This window comes from Callithrix jacchus, chromosome 3, assembly GCF_049354715.1.
Source record: "Callithrix jacchus isolate 240 chromosome 3, calJac240_pri, whole genome shotgun sequence".
NCBI classification, from domain to species: Eukaryota; Metazoa; Chordata; class Mammalia; order Primates; family Cebidae; genus Callithrix; species Callithrix jacchus.
In genome coordinates this window covers 55,608,792-55,628,158 of record NC_133504.1, presented here as the reverse complement: position 1 = coordinate 55,628,158, position 19,367 = coordinate 55,608,792, and the positions used below count along the sequence as shown (strand labels likewise).

General features: G+C 38.0%; 1 non-coding gene across 1 annotated transcript; it reads right to left on the bottom strand.

The window, feature by feature from the left end:
* Positions 1-6,365: 6,365 nt before the first annotated feature.
* On the bottom strand, positions 6,366-6,470 carry LOC118152623 (small nucleolar RNA U13). The gene has a single exon (XR_004741359.1). It is a non-coding gene; the product is annotated as a small nucleolar RNA U13 (small nucleolar RNA).
* Between the last annotated feature and the right edge of the window lie 12,897 nt (positions 6,471-19,367).

Here is a 19,367-nt window from a genome sequence, read left to right as displayed (position 1 = left end):
TGCTAGCAATGGCAGCAGTGAGTCACTGGGTGGGCTGGTCTTCGGGACCCTGGGCAGCAGGCATGGTGTGGTCAATGGCTGTGGCAGTGGCAAGATAACCTATTGGCTTCCAAGTGGTCTGTGCTGGTTTTGGCAGTGGCTGCAGTGGTCTGAGTATCAATGTAATCATTCTTTAGTTCATGTTAATAAATGAGTATAATTTTATCTATCAAAATTTGTTCAAAGTAAATCTCTTTTTTAAAATCTGCTTTGACATTAAGGATAAAATAATCAGCTTTTATGTAATGATTAATTCCACTAATATATTTCCATGACAATTGATATTCTATAATCCCACATAATGTTATTTATAGAGAAATGATTAGGACAAAGTCAATCTAGGTTGGGAAATATGTAGTTTGATAACTAGAAGGAAAATTTGATACATTTGGTTTTACATGGTGTTGAAGATGTTTGGGTTGCTTGCCAGTGTTTCTTGTTTTATTCTTTTTAGGCACACAGTGTTGGGGGATATTGGTGGGAAAGAGATTGTATTTCCACTCTTTTTTGAGGATTGAAGTGATCTTGTAATTTAATTTCGCCAATAAAATGTGAGTAGAAGTGACAAGAAATGCTTTGGTGCAGAAGTACTTACTATCCACATGAGACTGCCCAGAACACTCTTTGCTGTGGTGATCTCGGGAGCACTATTACAAGGTTAGTGCCATGCAATTAGTGCAGCCATCAAAGCAGAGCCCATGCCTTCTGGACATTTTTAGGGCATATGAAGGACTTCAGGTGACTAAGAAACAACACTGTTTTTGCAATAAACCTCTGATATGATGATGGTGGTTTTTGTTACTACAGCATAAACCAGTCAATTCTGATAGATATACATCTATAGCACTTCTGTTTCTAATTAGGTTGTACTTTAATGGGCAGTCACTCTATTTTTCCCTCCACACATGTTTTTGACTGCACTGGCTTTTGTTAACTAGATGTCTTTTTTTTTTTCCTAAGCATTGTGAAGCTTTGGCACCTTTCCATCTTTTCACTTGCACCATCTCAGATGAAATGCACTGGATATAAGGCCTTGGTACAGTGCTTTCTAAATACTTGTGCTGGTTCCAAGAAGATAATTTTTTGAAGCAGTGGGAGGACATTTTTCCATTTGTTTGATTTTATGGGTGAACATAGTACACCATAGGCAGAGTGAATGGGATTCCAACTGGACAGCAGAAAAGGATTTTAGAGCTGCTAAAAACATTGAAAACCATTAGGAAATAGCATGCAAAATAGCATGCATGTCCAACTTTGATGAATAATAACTGAAGATTTGACATTCTCTCTTCTCTTGAAAAAATGCAGTGAGTGATGCAGTTCTTGTTTTGATATGGACACTTCCTTGAAATTCTCTCTCTCTCAGGGCTTCTTTGATGCCATTATAACCTTTGTACTAAAGTGGTCCCTGAAAGAAGAAATTCAAGGTGCTTTATGGAGGAGGAGGGGGCATGGTAGTTAATTTGATGTGAACCTTTATCAGGTTTTTGAAAATCTTGGTCTGGCATTCCCCAGTTAAAGAAATATGGTTTCTGAGGAAATATAAGGGTCATTTAAGAATTTGAAAAAAAAAAAAAAGCTATCCATTTAATCCATTTGTAAAATACCTTCTTCTAGAGCATATTCATTTGCAGTCTAAATGAGACTTGAATTGATCCAGCAAATAATGTCATTGCAATGCCAGGTTTCAAATGCAGAGTGCTGGGTACTTCTTTCATCTGCAGGTAATGTCATTATATATTGCAATCACTCTTATGGCATCTGCTCATTAGGAATTCATTGAGTGCTCATGTGGCTATAATACACTTCCATTTGTATTCTGAAACAATTTAGCATTGGGGAACTTAAAAGTCATTTGATCAATCCTGTGTGGAGCTCCTGTTTTTACTCCAGGCAAATTAATGTGAAAATCACTGTAACATATTAAATGTCTAATTGTTCATTGATGAAACAGATACACTGAAATGTTCATATTTAAAGATGTAATATTTCATCAAATTTTGAAGGCATGAAAATATTTTTCCTAGTTAGATTGAGTGGTAAAGACAGAGGAAGATGAACATTGAAATATATAAAATGTAACTGATTTTTTTGACATGTTTGCTTTCATAGTTTAAGAAAATTGAAGGTATATTATCTATGTATGGTTTGCTCATATAATTATATTTTCTCATATATTAAATTTAAAAATAAAATCTTTGTAAATTCAAACAATGCTGGATTTACAGATTAGCCACTTGCTTTCCCTTGTTTTAATGAGTTTGCAATGATTGTGAAAGGACTTAAATGCTGTTGAACTTAGGAATTTAATATAACTTCATGTTTTTATGGAACTGTGAAGCCATCAAACCTGAAAATAGAAAAAACCTTCAAAGCAATAGTAAAAAACAGGAAAAAATGATGGAAACTATACTTTTATAAACTCTACCAGGTTGTGCAATAGTGAAAGTAATTATTTTCAGACTACAGGTTGATGGAAAGGAAAAAAAAAAAAAGGAGAATCCCTCCTCTCTCAAACTCACTACATGCAAATGTTGTATATGGAATACTTCCAAATAATTATATTTTCAAATGGTGTTAAGAAAAGAATATGTTTTGTCCTGTTAGCATTTTTAATAATTCAAAAATTCAGAGATTTTTTTTTCAGATTAAGAGAAGTCTCTCAATTTTTCTTTTCTTGCTTTCATGTATTTATAAACATAAATTTGAATTTTTTTGTTTTCTAGAAGAATCCAGAAAAGGAGAATATGAATGAAAGGCAGTTTTACACCAAAAAAGGCCAGTCAACATATTTTGTGAGAGGTTATGACTGACAATATTTTAGTTGGGACAAATACTTGAAAATTTTAAGTGTGAAATTACAAACCTTTACAATAAATTATAATGCTGATCCACTACAGTCTTCTCATATCATAGATGATGAAATCAAAACCTAGATATCAGATTAAAAGATATTTTTTACAACACAAGATCTTAGAGATGCAAGCTTAAGAATGACTCTAATAGATAATATACAACAGTTTGAATATTTATTTGATATGACTCCAAATACTCCAGCAGAACCTTTCTAAGGTCTTATAATTATTTTATGTTTTGTTTTACTTAATTTATGTGGTTTCCCTGAAGTTAATGAGATTCTGAGTTAACTCAAAGTTGAAGTTTGAAACAAGCATGTACCTTTATTCACTCATCTATTTATCGAAAATTATCTTTAAAGAACAATAGAATACTACGCACTATTCTAGATATTTATCATATGTCAGTGCTTAAATAAAGAAAAAGCTCTGCCCTCGTAGCAAGGACACAGACAAACAATAATCAACACAATAAATAAGCTTGAATATAGAAAGTGATTGTGCTATGAAAAAATAGAGTAGAATGGGAGAATTGGAAGTATGGGACGGGGTTAATGTGAGAGATGGTTGCATGTTTAAATGTGGTGTTCAAAGTGGGACTTGTTAAAGGTGACATTTGAGCAAAGGTCTGAAGGCAGGGAGGAAGTTAACCAAATGGAAGTGGGTGGAAGATAATTCTTGGCGAGGGAACAGTCGGCACAAACTCCAAGGTGAGATTGTGCTTGGTATTTTGGAGGAATAGCAAGGAAGCTAGTGTGGAGTGAGTAAGAGACAGGGATTGCAGAGGAAGAAAAAGCCAGAAAGAATGTCAACTCTCTAGATCTTGTGGGACCATGTAAAGAATTTGGCTCACTGTGGGTGAAAGACGAGCTGTCAGAGAGATCAGAATGGAAGAATGACATAATCTAATATGATGTCTTAGAAAATCATTTTTGGCTGTGTTGAGGAGAGCCTTTTTTTTTTAGATGGAGTTTTGCTCTTGTTGCCTAGGCTGGAGTGCAATAGTGGTATGATCTCAGCTCACTGCAACTTCCACCTCCCAAATTCAAGTGATTCTCCTGCCTCAGCCTCCCAGTAGCTGGGATTACAAGCACGGGCCACCACGTCCATCCAATTTCACATTTTTAGTAGAGACAGGATTTCTCCATGTTGGTCAGGCTGGTCTTGAACTCCTGACCTCAGGTAATCTGCCTGCCTTGGCCTCTCAAAGTGTTGGGATTCCAGGCATGAGGCCCGCACCCAGCCAAGGAGAACTTTTTCTTTAATGCAGAGTTTTACTTCCTATATAGGCTTCCTCAAGACCTCTTTTCCTGGAGCTCGTTTGTTATCTTGTTCCACTTTAACAAGTGCTTCCCCTTGATGTGGAAGGCTTAGAAGAGCTTATGAAGGGTCCCATGACTCTTTGAAAGTCAAGGCTTCCTTTCTGTGCCTGCAAAGCTTTTAGTGATCTGCTCTGCCATGGGCTCCACACCTGTTAACCTCTAGCTGTGCTCCTGCTGGGTGAGCCTCCCTGTTTTTTTTTTGTTTGTTTGTTTGTTTCTCATGTGGCACTTCCTTTTTATCTCTTCTCCTTAGGAAGTGAGAGACGGGTGGGATTAAAAATATTTAGGATTCGATGTATTTGTCCTAATTCCATCACTTTTGTTTCTGTGATCATAAAAGTAGCAGGTTTTCACTGTAAAAACTTAGGAAATAGAGGCACACACAAAGTCCTCCCAAAAAAGCAAATATAACCCTCTTCTTACCAAAAGATAACTTTATTTAACACATTTTTTTTCTGTCTTTCCAGAACTCTATGTGTGTGTGTTTAAACAAAAGGGTTTTTATGGCCGGGCGCGGTGGCTCAGGCCTATAATCTCAGCACTTTGGGAGGCCGAGGCGGGTGCATCATGAAGTCAAGAGAGAGACCATCCTGGTCAACATGGTGAAACCCCGTCTCTACTAAAAATACAAAAAATTAGCTGGGCATGGTGGCGTGTGCCACTCAGGAGGCTGAGGCAGGAGAATTGCCTGAACCCAGGAGGCGGAGGTTGCGGTGAGCCGAGATCGCGCCATTGCACTCCAGCCTGGGTAACAAGAGCGAAACTCCGTCTCAAAAAGAAGAAAAAGGGTTTTTATTATGCATATATTTGTAAGCCTCTCATTTTACTTAATATATCGTGACTGTATGCATGTCAATAAATCTTTATACCAATGTTGTAATAACTTAATGGTATTTTATTATATGAATGTACTATTAGTTATTTAATTGTCACTACATAGTTAGACATTTAGATGGTAATGTAGATAATGTTTGTCCACATATTTAATTTTTCTTTAACTATCAAGAATCAGTATTTTAGATAGGCCAAATGTATACATATTTTGTATATTTTGATTGCCATGTTGTACTGAGAGTGATAATACCAATTTTCTAATTCTCACCAGTAACCTATCAGACCATTTCCTCCTAGCCCAAACCTTCATGAACACAAGACTAAAAAAAAAAAAAAAAATTGCAAGTATCAATATGTAAAAAGGTATATATTATTATGTTACTTTTTATTGCTTTGATAATTAATGGCAAATATTTGTCAACACCCTGTAGATTTCAACTTAAATGCCCTCCTTTCACCTGGTAAAAGTCCCTAATGCCTTCATTTTGGGTTGGCCCCCGTTCCTATCATGCCAAAGGATTTTATACTTTACCACTTGTAATTGCCAATTTACTTCTCTTTCTGTTTCGCTAGACTTTCAGATCCATGAAGGCAGGGATTCTGCTGTCTTGCTCATGACCAGCCAGTGACTGGCATGTCATAGCTTCTGAACAAGTAGGTGTTAATCAAGTCCTGGAAACCATAATTTTAAAATAATGAAATAATTCTATCACCAGTGGTTAATATCTTCTTGTGCTTGTTAAAGAAAATTTATTTTACTTGCCCATTTGAACAGAATAGCAAAGACCTTCTTTTTTTCTAATTTCTAAGCATTGGAAACAAATGTGTAAATACTAGAACTCTGGAGAATGAATGCATAGATGAATGGAAGCTCTTTTCATTGTCTATTCTATTTCTAGGCTTCCGGTCAGCCGATGAGAATATACCCCCAACCTCTAGACTGAAAGTTGATAAAAAAAACTCCCAGCAAAACAAAACAAAAATACAGGCAAAGAGGAAACTCATAAATTATGTTTGTTTCATAACTCAAAGTGAATCACATTCTATTTTATAAAGTAATTCAACTTCAGAGCTTTATCTAAGACTGGGTTTCCAGTTAATTCTTGGCTTTACAGGTTATCTAGACAGTACCTGTGATCTTTAGTACTGTTCTAAATAAATAATGTGTTAAGAGATTTCTGTATTGTAAACTACAGATCTTAACTTGTTTCTGTTACACAGTCTTTGAATTTCCAACTGAATTTCTACCAAAGTTATTTCAAACCTCAAATGATTAACTACTTTACTTTATTAATATATATTTCTTTTTTTTTCAGGTCAGACAGGTAATGTGCCCATATTGTAATAAGGTTCAGAGGGTGGCACATCTCACGTATGTATGTGAACACCCACTCATCATGCTCATGAACTACAAAAGGATCATATTACTGTTTATTTCAAATTGATTTTTATGTACCAGAATGTTATTTGGTTTAGCTAATTTAGTGAAAGTTGCTAATATTGAAACATTAATAAAAGGATAAAGAATGTTAGTCATTTTAACATAACTGTTGAGAAAATGAATAAGTGATTTTAATAAAAGCCAGTTGGTAATGGGTTTTGATTATTTGGACATCCAAGTTCAATAATGGAAACACATTAGAAAGGGGACAGATGAAAAAATTTAGGAAAAGACTCACAGTTATCTCTCTCTCTCTGTCTCTCTCTCATTCTCTCTCTCTCTCTCTCTCTCTTTTTGATACAGGGTCTCAGGTCTCACTCTTATCACCCAGCCTGGTGTGCTGTGGCATGATCTCAGCTCACTGCAACCTGACCTCAAGTGATTGTCCTGCCATGGCCTCCGAAAGTGCTGGGATCACAGGTGTGAGCCACTGTGCATGGCCTCACAGTTATCTCTTAATTACTGGAAAGACAGTCCAAAATAACTGTCTGAAAACAATATAAATAATATTTTCTTAAAATTATAGTTTTAAACATAATGAAGATACATTAGAGATTGGGATCAAATGCAAAGTACTAAAAATAAGATTTTGAAATACTTTAAAAAATAATCTTTTATTTATTTCGAGTTTCTACTCCTAATTTTCAGATTAAGCAATGACAAATGCTGGTACCTAGAATAGATATAAATTGTGCAATTGTATGGTGGATGAGTTGTTCAAAAGAGATGACTCTGTTCTCCTGGAGACCCATTTGTTTTTCAATTAATAAAGAGTAAAAGGCCTTTTCAGATTCCTGCTTAAGGGATAGGATAAAAATATGCCACGTATGCTTGGTAGGTTTAATTAAATGTTTAGTTTGAGCTTATATGGAAGTATTTGCTTTAGCCAATTCAGATTATAATAGAAAATTAAAAATTCCATTAACAATTAAGTTGGTGTTTTGATAAAAATGCATATTTAGTGGCATAAAGCCTCTGTGGAACAAAATTTTTGACTCCTCCTTGACGTGTTTCTTGTTTGGTGGATGTTTTAATCTCATCGTCTCTTAGTGGTTTTCTGATTTTGTAGTTTATGACTAAAATAATGCTATTTAATCAACGGGTCAGACTAATAAACCCAAACTCACGCTCACTAAAATTTTAGCATAAACAGATTTGAATGAATATGTTATCTTGTCAGCATATTGCTTTTTTTGTGCAATTGCCCATATAGTTATTGCTCATTTTATGTTGTAAGCTTTGGGAAGATGAGAAGCGTGCTTGTGTAACTCGATCTAAATAGTATTTTTTTTGAACACATGAAGCCAAGTTGATTAAATAATAATGATAATAACAATAGTTTTAACCGTAAGTAGTAAAAAAATTACTGCATTCACACTCTAAGACTGGTATTGTCCTAAAAATCATATGTGCATGGTCTCTGTAAGATAGATATAATCTCCACTTTATACATGAGTTAACTGAGGTTCTGGAAGGTTAAATGATTTGTTGCAGATTCAGTTATTAAATGTGAGAAATAAAAAGCAGCTTGCTTTGCTCCAAAGATCATAATATTCTATTACATATGTTGTTATCAGCAATTGAATGTCATTTATACCATTAGACATGTTGTGTTTTATTATATTCCTACCATTAGAGCACAGTGATTCCCAAATTTTAATGTGAGCATCTAATTAAAACACAGATTCTGATTCAGTAGGTCTGGGTGGAGGCCTGAGATCCTGCATTTCTAACGAGTTCCCAGGTAATGTGAGTGTTGCTGGTCTATAGGCCACTACATTAGGCGAGGCTCTAAAGCAGTGATGCCGACACGACAGAGAAGGAAGGTAGGGGAACATACTCATCAGATCTTCATTGGAAGCATTTGAAAGTTTTCAACCTACAAAGTTTCCTTTTCATTGGAGAATCTTATATGCCCTTCTCTACCACTTAAAATTAGCGCTGTAGAAAGCCATGGATGTTGTTGGGACTGCCTGCTGCATCCCTCATGTGTTTGGGGATAGAAAACAATCAGAAATGACTGACCCAGCCATTTCAGCACCTTGAACACGGAAAGCCAGTATGGATTTTAGGTGATGCTGTTAATGCTATGGTATGGATGAGGCAGAGGGGAAAGGAGAATCAAAGCAATGGGACTAAGTTAGGAAAAGGAAAGAGGTGGGAGGAGGAAAATAATGAGAGACAGTGGAGGAAAGTAGCCATTACATATGGCGGTGAATGACAGGATGACACAGAAGATGGCCAGAAAGAGCCAATTTCTTATCACTACATAGCATAATTTGAGAAAGCTTCTCATCTCAAAAATACCACTTTCCTCAGTTAGTTATGCAGACTCTTCTAATTATGGTTTTTATTCAGGGCACCCTTTAAGATAGTATAGTATGTTAGTTAGTTTCTTCTATCCACTAGTAATTTCAAGGTGAATATTTTGAGCTGGGTAAAAAATAACCTTTCACTTTCACTTTAATCATCATTGTAGCAATTCTACAGCTATCTTGTTCTTATAATTTAGCTAATGAGTTTGTGTAATTGAAAACAGCAGGGTGGAATGGAGGTAGTCAAATTCCATTAGTGACTTTGTTCCTGAAATGTATATGTATGTATATGTGTGTGTGTGTGCATGCGTATACACAGATACACACATGCACTTCTCATATCAGTGGACTGACAGAAAAATGAAAGTGACTTTTTGTCAGTTGTATATTAGACAGTTACAATCATTGCTTTTTAGAATTCTTTGTTTGAAACGGCAATTAGGTGAAAATTCCCTGGCCAGGTTACAGAGGCAGATGGCAGATAGAAATATTATAGAAGCCACCAGGTAGCTTATGAAATACTAACGTTTTTATAAGTTTGTGAATGCCTTTCCAAACCCTTTAGTAAAATAAAACTTGTGGGAGGCCCTGGTAATAGAGATGGTGACAAGGGCCAAGAGTGGGTTAAGAATGTGTTTGGCTTAAACATAACAATGTAGACATGAACCCAGATTTGGACAGTTACCAGAGAGGCTGTCATTTCAAAATGCCAATAGAGACTGCCAACAGCAACTGCTGCAAGCTTCTTTGATCCAGTCCCTCTCAAATTATCTCCTAGTAATGTGCTGTCATGTGGAACTATTGATGGAAACACCGAGCCTCATTAAAACAATCAGGGAAGATTTCATGCCACCATATCTCTGACTGGAGTTTTCTAAATTTTACAATTATTTTTATCTCATCAACTTCTTGGTGTCTATGGCTCCATTTGGATGGCATCTGTGCAATCTATCTCAAAATCTCCACATTATTCATCTATTAATTTCCAGGTTTTTAGTCAACAGGCTATGCCACTTTCCTCCTTGAGAAATTGCAAGTATGTGCCTTTTATACTGGCAGTCTGCATTAGAAGCATAGAGAATTTTGGTCACAATTGTTTCACTACTGATCATTCCTATGGCACTTATGTCCTTGTGATTTCTCCTGGTAGAGAAATCCAGCAGGAGAAATCTAGCACAAGATCTGACTGACACAAGATTGTTTGCAGCATTTATTGGTGTTTACAGAGCCTTTGACTTTGTGAATAGTATACATATGGTACAAGTCTCATGAACTTCTAAACTTCTAATTGACACTGAGTTACTAATGCTTCTACATAACTACATCTTTTTTTTTTTTTTTAGACAGGGTCTCACTCCATTGCCCAGGGTGGAGCACAGTGGTGCAATCACAGCTCACTGTAGCCTTGACCTCTCTAGGTTCAGGTGATCCTCCCACCTCAGCCTCCCAAATATCTGGGACTACAGGTGTGTGCCACCATGCCTGGATAATATTTTTAATTTTATGTAGAGATGGAGTTTTGCCATGTCACCCATGCTAGTCTCAATCTCCCGGGCTCAAGTGATTCTCCTGTCTCAGCTTCCCAAAGAGCTGGGATTACAGGCATGAGCCATCACCTTCACCCCAGAATTGCATCATCTTAATAGCATAGACTGAACCTCTCATGAATGATGAGAAACAATAAGTGGCTTTTTCTTTCAGGTTTGATTATAAATGGCTTCATACTCCTATGGGATCAAAATGATGGTTTATGGTGTTTCATTACTAGTAAGTAAAATTATATAAAATAAAATATGTAGGCCAATGAGTCTCTATTATAAAGAGCTAAGTACAAATTAGATCTACATTAAAAATTCCTGATTTTTTCTCACTTCTTAAAAAATGATCTTCCTGGATCTATCTCTTTCTTTCTTTCTTTCTTTCTTTCTTTCTTTCTTTCTTTCTTTCTTTCTTTCTTTCTTTCTTTCTTTTTTCTTTCTTTCCATTCTTTCCTTTCTTTTTCTTTCCTTTCCCTTTCTTCCTTTCTTCTTCCTTTCTCCTTTCCTTCTTCCTTTCTCCTTCCTTCCCTTCCCTTCCCTTCCCTTCCCTTCCCTTCCCTTCCCTTCCCTTCCCTCCCTCCCTCCCTCCCTCCCTCCCTCCCTCCCTCCCTCCCTTCCTCCCTCCCTCCCTCCCTCCCTTCCTTCCTTCCTTCCTTCCTTCTTTGACACAGTTTCACTCTGACACCCAGGCTGGAGTCCAGTTGTGCAACCTTGGCTCACTGTAACCCCTGACTCCCAATTTCAAGTGATTCTTGTGCCTCAGCCTCTCTACTAGCTGGGATGACAGGCATCCACCACCACGTCCAGCTAATTGTTTTATTTTTAGTAGAGTCAGATTTTCTCCATGTTGGCTAGGCTGGACCAGATTTTCTCCATGTTGGCTAGGCTGGACGCAGACACTTGATCTCAAGTGATCTACCTGCCTAGGCCTCCCAAAATCCTGGAATTACAGGCATGAGCCACTGTACCCAGCCCCTGGATGTTTCTCTATAATTACCTTGTAGATATGTATTTACTCAAGTTAAATACCTGTGGAATCAGGAGAACTACACTCTTAATATTTAATTGAAATAAAAGTTCAGTGTCTTTCAAAATAAATATTATAATGCAAATATGGACCTTCTTTTAGTTTTAAAGCAGTATGTTTTGAATTGCACCCTAATTCCTCAAGTATCATAAAGGAACAAGTAATTTCCCTAAAAGTTTTACAACCTCCCAAACCAGTTTTAATCCATGCAGAGAACTGAGGATGAGGACATTAGCTTGGCTTCATCCATGAGCTCAGTTGTATCCCAGGCATGGAAAATAGAGAAAGTATAAAACACAATCTCAGTCCCAAAGGACTTTTCAACTTTAGAGAGAAGGTAAAATCAACTGCCACACAAAAACTGTATATAACACAGGTCCCCTTTAGAAAAATGAAATTAGGTGGCTGGCAAGATGGCAGAATAGGAACAGCTCTGGTCTGCAGCTCCCAGCAAGATCAACCCAGAAGGTGGGTGATTTCTGCATTTCCAACTGAGGTACCTGGTTCATGTCATTGGGACTGGATAGACAGTGGGTGGAGTCAACAGAGGGTGAGCAGAAGCAGGGTGGGGTGTTGCCTCACTGGGGAAGTACAAGGGGTCAAGGAACTCCATCCTGTAGCCAAAGGAAGCTGTGAAGAACTGTGCTCTGAGGAATGGTGCATTCAGCCCAGATACTATGCTTGACCCATAGTCTTCACTACCTGCAAACCAGAAGATTCCCCCAGGTTCCTATACCACCAGGGCCCTAAATTTCAAGCACAAAAGTTGACAACTGTTTGGGCAGACACCAAGCTAGCTGCAGGAGGATTTTTGGTTGTTTGTTTTTTTAATACCCCAGTGGCACCTGGAGCACCAGTGAGAAAAAATCTTTCATGACCCTGAAAAAGGGGCTAAAGCTGGGGAGCTAAGGGGTCTAGCTCAGCTGATCCCACCCCCATGGAGCCCAACAAGGTAAGATTCACTGGCTTGAAATTCTTGCTGCCAGCACAGCAGTCTAAAGTCAACCTGGGACACTCGAGCTTGGTTGGGAGAGGGGCATCATCATTACTGAGGCTTGAGTACCTGTTTTCCCCTTACAATGTAAACAAAGCCTCCAGAAAGTTTAGAGTGGGTGGAGCCCAGTGCAGCTTGGAAAAGCCACTGTAGCCAGACTGCCTCTCTCGATTCCTCCTCTCTGAGCAGGGCATTTCTGAAAGAAAGACAACAGCCCCAGTCAGGGGCTTATAGATAAAACTCCCATCTCTCTGGGACAGGGCACCTGGACGAAGGGGTGCCTGTGGACACAGCTTCAGCAGACTTAAACATTCCTGCCTCCTGGCTCTGAAGAGAGCAGTGGATCTCCCAGCACAGTGCTCAATCTCTGCTAAGGGACAAACTGCCTCCTCAACTGGATCCCTGACATCTCCCAGGAGGGGTCAATAGACACCTCATATAGGAGACCTCTGGCTAGAATCTGGTAGGTGCCCCTCTGGGACAAAGCTTCCAGAGAAGGAACAGACATCAGTCATTGCTGTTCTTCAGCCTCTGCTGCTGATACACAGGCAAACCATGTCTGGAGTGGACTCCCAGCAAACTTCAGCAGACCTGCAACAGAGGGGCCTGACTGTTAGAAGAAAAACTAACCAATAGAAAGACATACCTTCAACATCAGCAAAAAGGACATCCACATAGAAATCCCATCTGAAAGTCATCAACATTAAAGACCAAAGGTGGATAAATCCATGAAGATGAGAAAAAGAAGTGCAAAAATCCTGAAAATTCCAAAACGAGAATGCTTCTTCTCTTCTCTTCCAAAAGATTACAACTCCTTGCCAGCAAGGCAAGGCAACAAAACTGGATGGAGAAGGAGTCTGATGAATTGACAGAAGTAGGCCTCAGAAGGTGAGTAATAACAAACTCCTCCGAGCTAAAGGAGCATGCTCTAAACCAATGCAAGGAAGCTAAGCACCTTGAAAAAGGTTAGAGGAATTGCTAACTTGAATAACCAGTTTGGATAAGAACATAAATAACCTCATGAAGCTGAAAGACACAACATGAGAACTCATGAAGCACACACAAGTATCAATAACCAAAGAGAGTGAGTGGAAAAATGGATATCAGAAATTGAATATCAACTTAATGAAATAAAGCATGAAGACAAGATTAAAGAAAAAAGAATGAAAAAAGCTACCAGAAAATATGGAAATATATGAAAAGACCAAACCTACATATGATGGGTATACCTGAAAGTGAAAGGGAGAATGGAACCAAGTTGGAAAACCAACTTCAGGATATTATCCAGGAGAACTTCCCCAACTTAGCAAGACAGGACAACATTTAAATTCAGGAAATACAGAGAACACCACAAACATACTCCTCAAGAAGAGCAACCCCAAGGCACATAATTGACAGATTCACCAAGATTGAAATGCAAAAACAAAAAATGTTAAGGGCAGCCAGAGAGAAAAGTCAGGTTACTCACAAAGGGAAGCCCATCAGACTAACAGGGGATCTCTCTGCAAAAATTCTACAAGCCAGAAGAGAGGGGGCCAATATTCTTAAAGAAAACAATTTTCAACCCAGAATTTCATATTCAGCCAATCTAAGCTTTATAAGCAAAGAACAAATAAAACCCTTTATGGACAAGTGAATTCTGAGAGATTTTGTCACTACCAGGCCTGCTTTACAAGAGCTCCTTAAGGAAGTACTAAATATGGAAAGAAAAACTGTTACTAGCCACTGCAAAAACAAACCAAATTCTTAAGATGATCGATGATGAAAATGCATCAACTAATAGGCAAAATAACCAGCTAGCATCATAATGACAGGATCAAATTCACATATGAAAATGTTAACCTTAAATGTAAACAGGCTCAATTCCCCAGTTAAAAGACATAGACTGGCAAATGGCCTAAAGAGTCAAGACCCATTGGTGTGCTGTACTCAGGAGATCCATCTCACATGCAAAGACACACATGTGCTCAAAATAAAGAGGTGGAGGAATATTTACAAAGCAAATGGAAAAATGATAAAAGGATTTTCCATTTAATAAACGGTGTTGGGAAAACTGGCTAGCCATATGCAGAAAGCTGAAACTGGACCCCTTCCTTATACCTTATACTAAAATTAACTCAAAATGGATTAAATATAAGACCTAAAACCATAAAAACGCTGGAAGAAAACCTAGGCAATACCATTCATGACATAGGCACGGGCAAAGACTTCATGACTAAAACACTCAAAGCAATGGTAATAAAAGCCAAAATTGACAAACAGAATCTAATTAAACTAAAGAGCTTTTGCATAGAAAAAGAAACTATCATCAGAGTGAACAGACAACGTACAGAAGAGGAGAAAATGTTTTCAATCTACCCGTCTGACAAATGGCTAATATCCAGAATCTACAATGAACTTAAACAAATTTACATGAATAAAACAACCCCATCAAAAAGTGAGCAAAGGATATAAACACACACTTCTCAAAAGAAGATATTTATGCAGCCAGCAAACATGAAAAAAAGCTCATCATCACTGGTCATTAGAGAAATGCAAATCAAAACCACAGTGAGATACCACCTCACACCACTTAGGATGAAGATCATTAAAAAGTCAGGAAACAACAGATGCTAGAGATGATGTGGAGAAATAAGAATGCTTTTACACTGTTAGTGAAAGTGTAAATTAGTTCAACCATTGTAGAAGACAGTGTGGCGATCCCTCAATGATCTAGAAATAGATATACCATTTGACCCTAGCAATCCCATTACTGGGTATATACCCAAAGGTTTATAAATTATTCTACTATAAAGACACATGCACACATATGTTTATTGCAGCACTGTTCACAATAGCAAAGACTTGGAACCAACCCAAATGCCCATCAATGATTGACTGGATAAAGAAAATGTGGCACAAATATGCCATGGAATACTATGCAGCCATAAAAAAGGATGAGTTCATTTCCTTTTTGGGAACATGGATGAAGCTGAAAACAATCATTCTCAGGTAAATAACACAGGAACAGAAAACCAAATACCGCATGTTCTCACTCATAAGTGGGAGTTGAACAATGAGAACACATAGACACAGGGAAGAGAGCATCACACTTTGGGGCCTGTTGGAGGGCTGGGGGCTACAAGAGGGGTAGCATTAGAAAAAACACCTAATGTAGAGGACAAGTTGGTGGGTGCAGCAAACCACCATGGCATGTGTATATCTATATGCTCTACACATGTATCCCAGAACTTACAGTATAATACAAAATAAATAAATAATCTATTACCAAAAAAAAAAAAGAATTTAAAAACTACAAATACGAAACTGGGACATTCTGAATACTCACCATCAGAAGAAAAATTCAGATAAATTATTGGAAGCTGGAATATTTAGGTGCCTTACTTCTGGATATTTCTGGACAATGTACTAGAATTGCTTACATGGAAATGTGTCCTGAGTGCAGCTGGATTAAGAGGAACACTCCAAGAGAGGAAAACAAAACCCTTCAAATACATGACAGAAATTCCCAGCCCTCACAGGAATCTACACAAGTGAGAAGCTCTGGGATTTTGGCTTCACTAGCTTCCCAAGGCATCCGCATCTTCATATACCTTCATAATAGTAATTAAGAGAACTGTAAAAAGCCAGCAGCATCAATAAAATGTGTTAAAAATTAAAAAAAACATCTATTTGAAATTCTTTCTGAATTTATCTATTTTAAGCTCGGGAAGTGAGGATATATAATTGTCTTTATCTTTTTGTGCTGCTATAGCAAAATATCACCAGCTGGGTAATTTATAAACAGTAGAACTCTATTTCTCATGAGTCTGCAGGCTTAGAATTCCAGATCAAGGCACTTGCAGAATTGATGTCTGGTGAGGGCTGTTCTCTGCTTCCAAGATGTCGCCTTGTTGCTGCAGGCTCCAGAGGGGAAGAACACTGTTTCCTCACGTGGTAGAAGGAATAGAAGGGCAAGAGAGCACTTCCTTTAACCCTAAGCCTTTTCACAAGGGTGCTAATCTCATTCATGAGGGCAGAGTCTCCTAATCACCTCTCAAAGGCCACACCTCTTACTATTATTACATTAGGGATTAGGTTTCAGCATAAATTTGGAGGGCACACCATCATTCAAACCACAGCAATAGTGAAAAAGAGGTTGGAAAATTTTTCTTCTTTGTAATGTGCATGACTTGAGTTTCCAGCATAATAAGGTGACTCAGAGCAGGAATAGGATTGTGTGAATGTTGATTTCTGTAGCTCAGAGGGAGTATCTCCTTTTTTAAATGAAAATCCCATTGGGTATCTAGAAATGTAGCAGATTAGGCAAATAATGTCTTTCTCATTTGTATATAAAGTTGGATTCTCGAAGTAGACTCCAAAAGATTCTATCTATATTTTCTTTCCCAAAGATTCCACATATGAAATTACCCCACATATTCATTCATCAGATATTTATTGAGCCTTCATATACATGGCACACACCACTTTAGCTGCTGGAACTGAGTCATGCAGAAAACAGATAAAGCCACTGCTCTCACAAAGACACAATTAGAAATATCATATGACATGTGGCAAGTGCCAAAAAAAAAATAAGGGGACAAAGGGTGATGGACTAGGGGAGTAGGAGGGCCTCTCTTCAGGGTGCCAATGAGATGAAAACAAGCAGGAGAGGAAAAGCATTCCAATTAAAGGGATCAGAAAGTGCAAAGTCCCTGAGTTTGGGGCACACCCAATATGTTAAAGTAATAATGCAGGAAGATCACTGATGCTGGAGTAGAGAGGGAAAAGGGGAGAGGCAATGAGTTTAGGGAAGTAGCTAGGGATCAGATTATGCAGGGTCTTGTAAATCAAGGTCAGGAATCAGGAGGAGTAGCAAGGTCTGACTTGGGCTTTGAGATGGACATTCTGACTTGAGCAGGATGAAGAGCAAGAGTGAGGAACAGGGGGCCATCACAAGGGCCAGACAAGATGCAGTGGGGCATCAACTAGTGATCTGGTGACAGGGATGTTAAGAATTGGCTGGATGCTGTGTTTTCTAGCATAGTGTTATAATCCTAGCTCCAGTGGTACTGACTGACAAATTTTCAAGGAGGTTAATTAAGGAATCTAACCCTACTGTTTACTACACTAATATTTATCCAAGTACAGGGACCAGCTGCATCAGAAGCCCCCAAGGCTTTTGTTAAAAAGCAAATTTCAGAGCCTTGTCACAGACCTACATAGAATCTCCGGCCAAGAAGACCCAGGAATATGAGGTTTTAACAAACTCCTTGTGTGGTTCTTAATACGGGATAAATTTTGACCCTGGTCCTTATGCAAGAGGGTGCTGACGTCTTGCAAAGGCTTGTGTCTTGTTTGACATTTCAAGCCCATACTTTAAATGTCTTCAGGCTAGAATTGTGAATATATTGTGAATTTAACAGTGAGAATTACAAAAGCTTGCTGTTTTTGCCTGAACTCTCAATATAAGATGTCTCCGTCAAGCTGTCAGATTTTTAGCCTTATCAGGGGCTTCATGAAACATTTTGTCATTTTACATTGTTTTTCATATTTCGGAACCCTCTGAGTAAACTTGACTTTTAGCCTAAGATTAGAAATTATAAATACTAACAATTGAATCTAGAATATTGTAAAGCTTCTATCTGTATGAGCCAAAAGGGTCAAATGTAATTAAGAGAAGACAAAGGGAATTTCACAACCCTTTCTAAGGCTATTCTTGCTTTCCTAAATATTAATAAGTGATATGCTCGCTCTTTACAAACTATTGGTGAAGTAAAAATAGATTTCTCTGGTTTCCAAAACAGAGAAAATGATGTTTTGAGATGAGGCAGTCAGAAATGAGGCATGAAACAATAGCTAATAAATTTTTTCTGTCTTACTTTCTTTCCCTCTCCTTGTTGCTTCATACTGACCCATCTTTTTTTTGTTTTTTGAGACAGAGTTTTGCTCTGTCACCTACGCTGAAGTGCAATGGTGCCATCTCAGCTCACTGCAACCTCTGCCCACCAGGTTTAAGTGAGTCTCCTGCCTCAGCCTCCTGAGCAGTTGGGTTACAGGTGCCTGCCACCACATCCAACTAATTTTTTGTATTTTTAGTAGAGATGGGGTTTCACCATGTTTGCCAGGTTGGTCTTGAACTACTGATCTCAGGCGATCCACCCGCCTTGACCTCCCAAAGTGCTGGGATTATAGGCATAAGCCACCACGCCTGGTCTGAACCATCTTTATATATAAGAGTGAATGCTAAACTCTATTCTAAAATCCTTTACCATTGCATATACTTGCATTATGGTAAGAGTATGAGCATCACTGTATTCTATGCATTTCCAGTATCATATACACAGTACATGTATTATGTCAGTCCCTGAAATAACCTTTGTTTGTTTGTTTTGAGACAGGGTATTACTCTGTCACCCAGACTGGAGTGCAGTGGTGCTATGTAGGTTCACTGCAGTCCAACCTCTTGGATTCAAGCAATCATCCCACCTCAGCTTCCTGAGTAGCTGGGATCACAGCTGTGTGTCACCACACCCGGCCAATTTCTGTATTTTTTGTAGGGAAGAATTTTTGCCATTTTGCTTATGCTGGTTTCAAACTCCTGAGCTCAAGCAGTCCGCCTACCTTGGCTTCCCAAAGTGCTGGAATTACAGGTGTGAGCCATTGCATCTGGCCTGAAATTACAATTCTTAATGGCTTTATAGTAAAGCATTTTAATACTATGCTGTACCTCATGTAACAATTTCTTTACTGTTTGCCATTTGTATTTCAGTTTTTCCAGTTTTCAGTATATAATAATGAAATATGACATGGCTGTAAGCATCTTTATGTAAATTCCTTCACTGTATTTGGGTCTATTTTTTCATGAAATATTTCCAACTGAATGATTATTGAACTAATATAATAAAAGATGTTTTTAAAATGGTAAGCAGCTGCCAGATTGTTTCTCAGAAAGCTTGAACTGATATTCTGTTCCATGGATAGTATTTCACCATAGCAATACAAAATTTAAGCACTTAATTT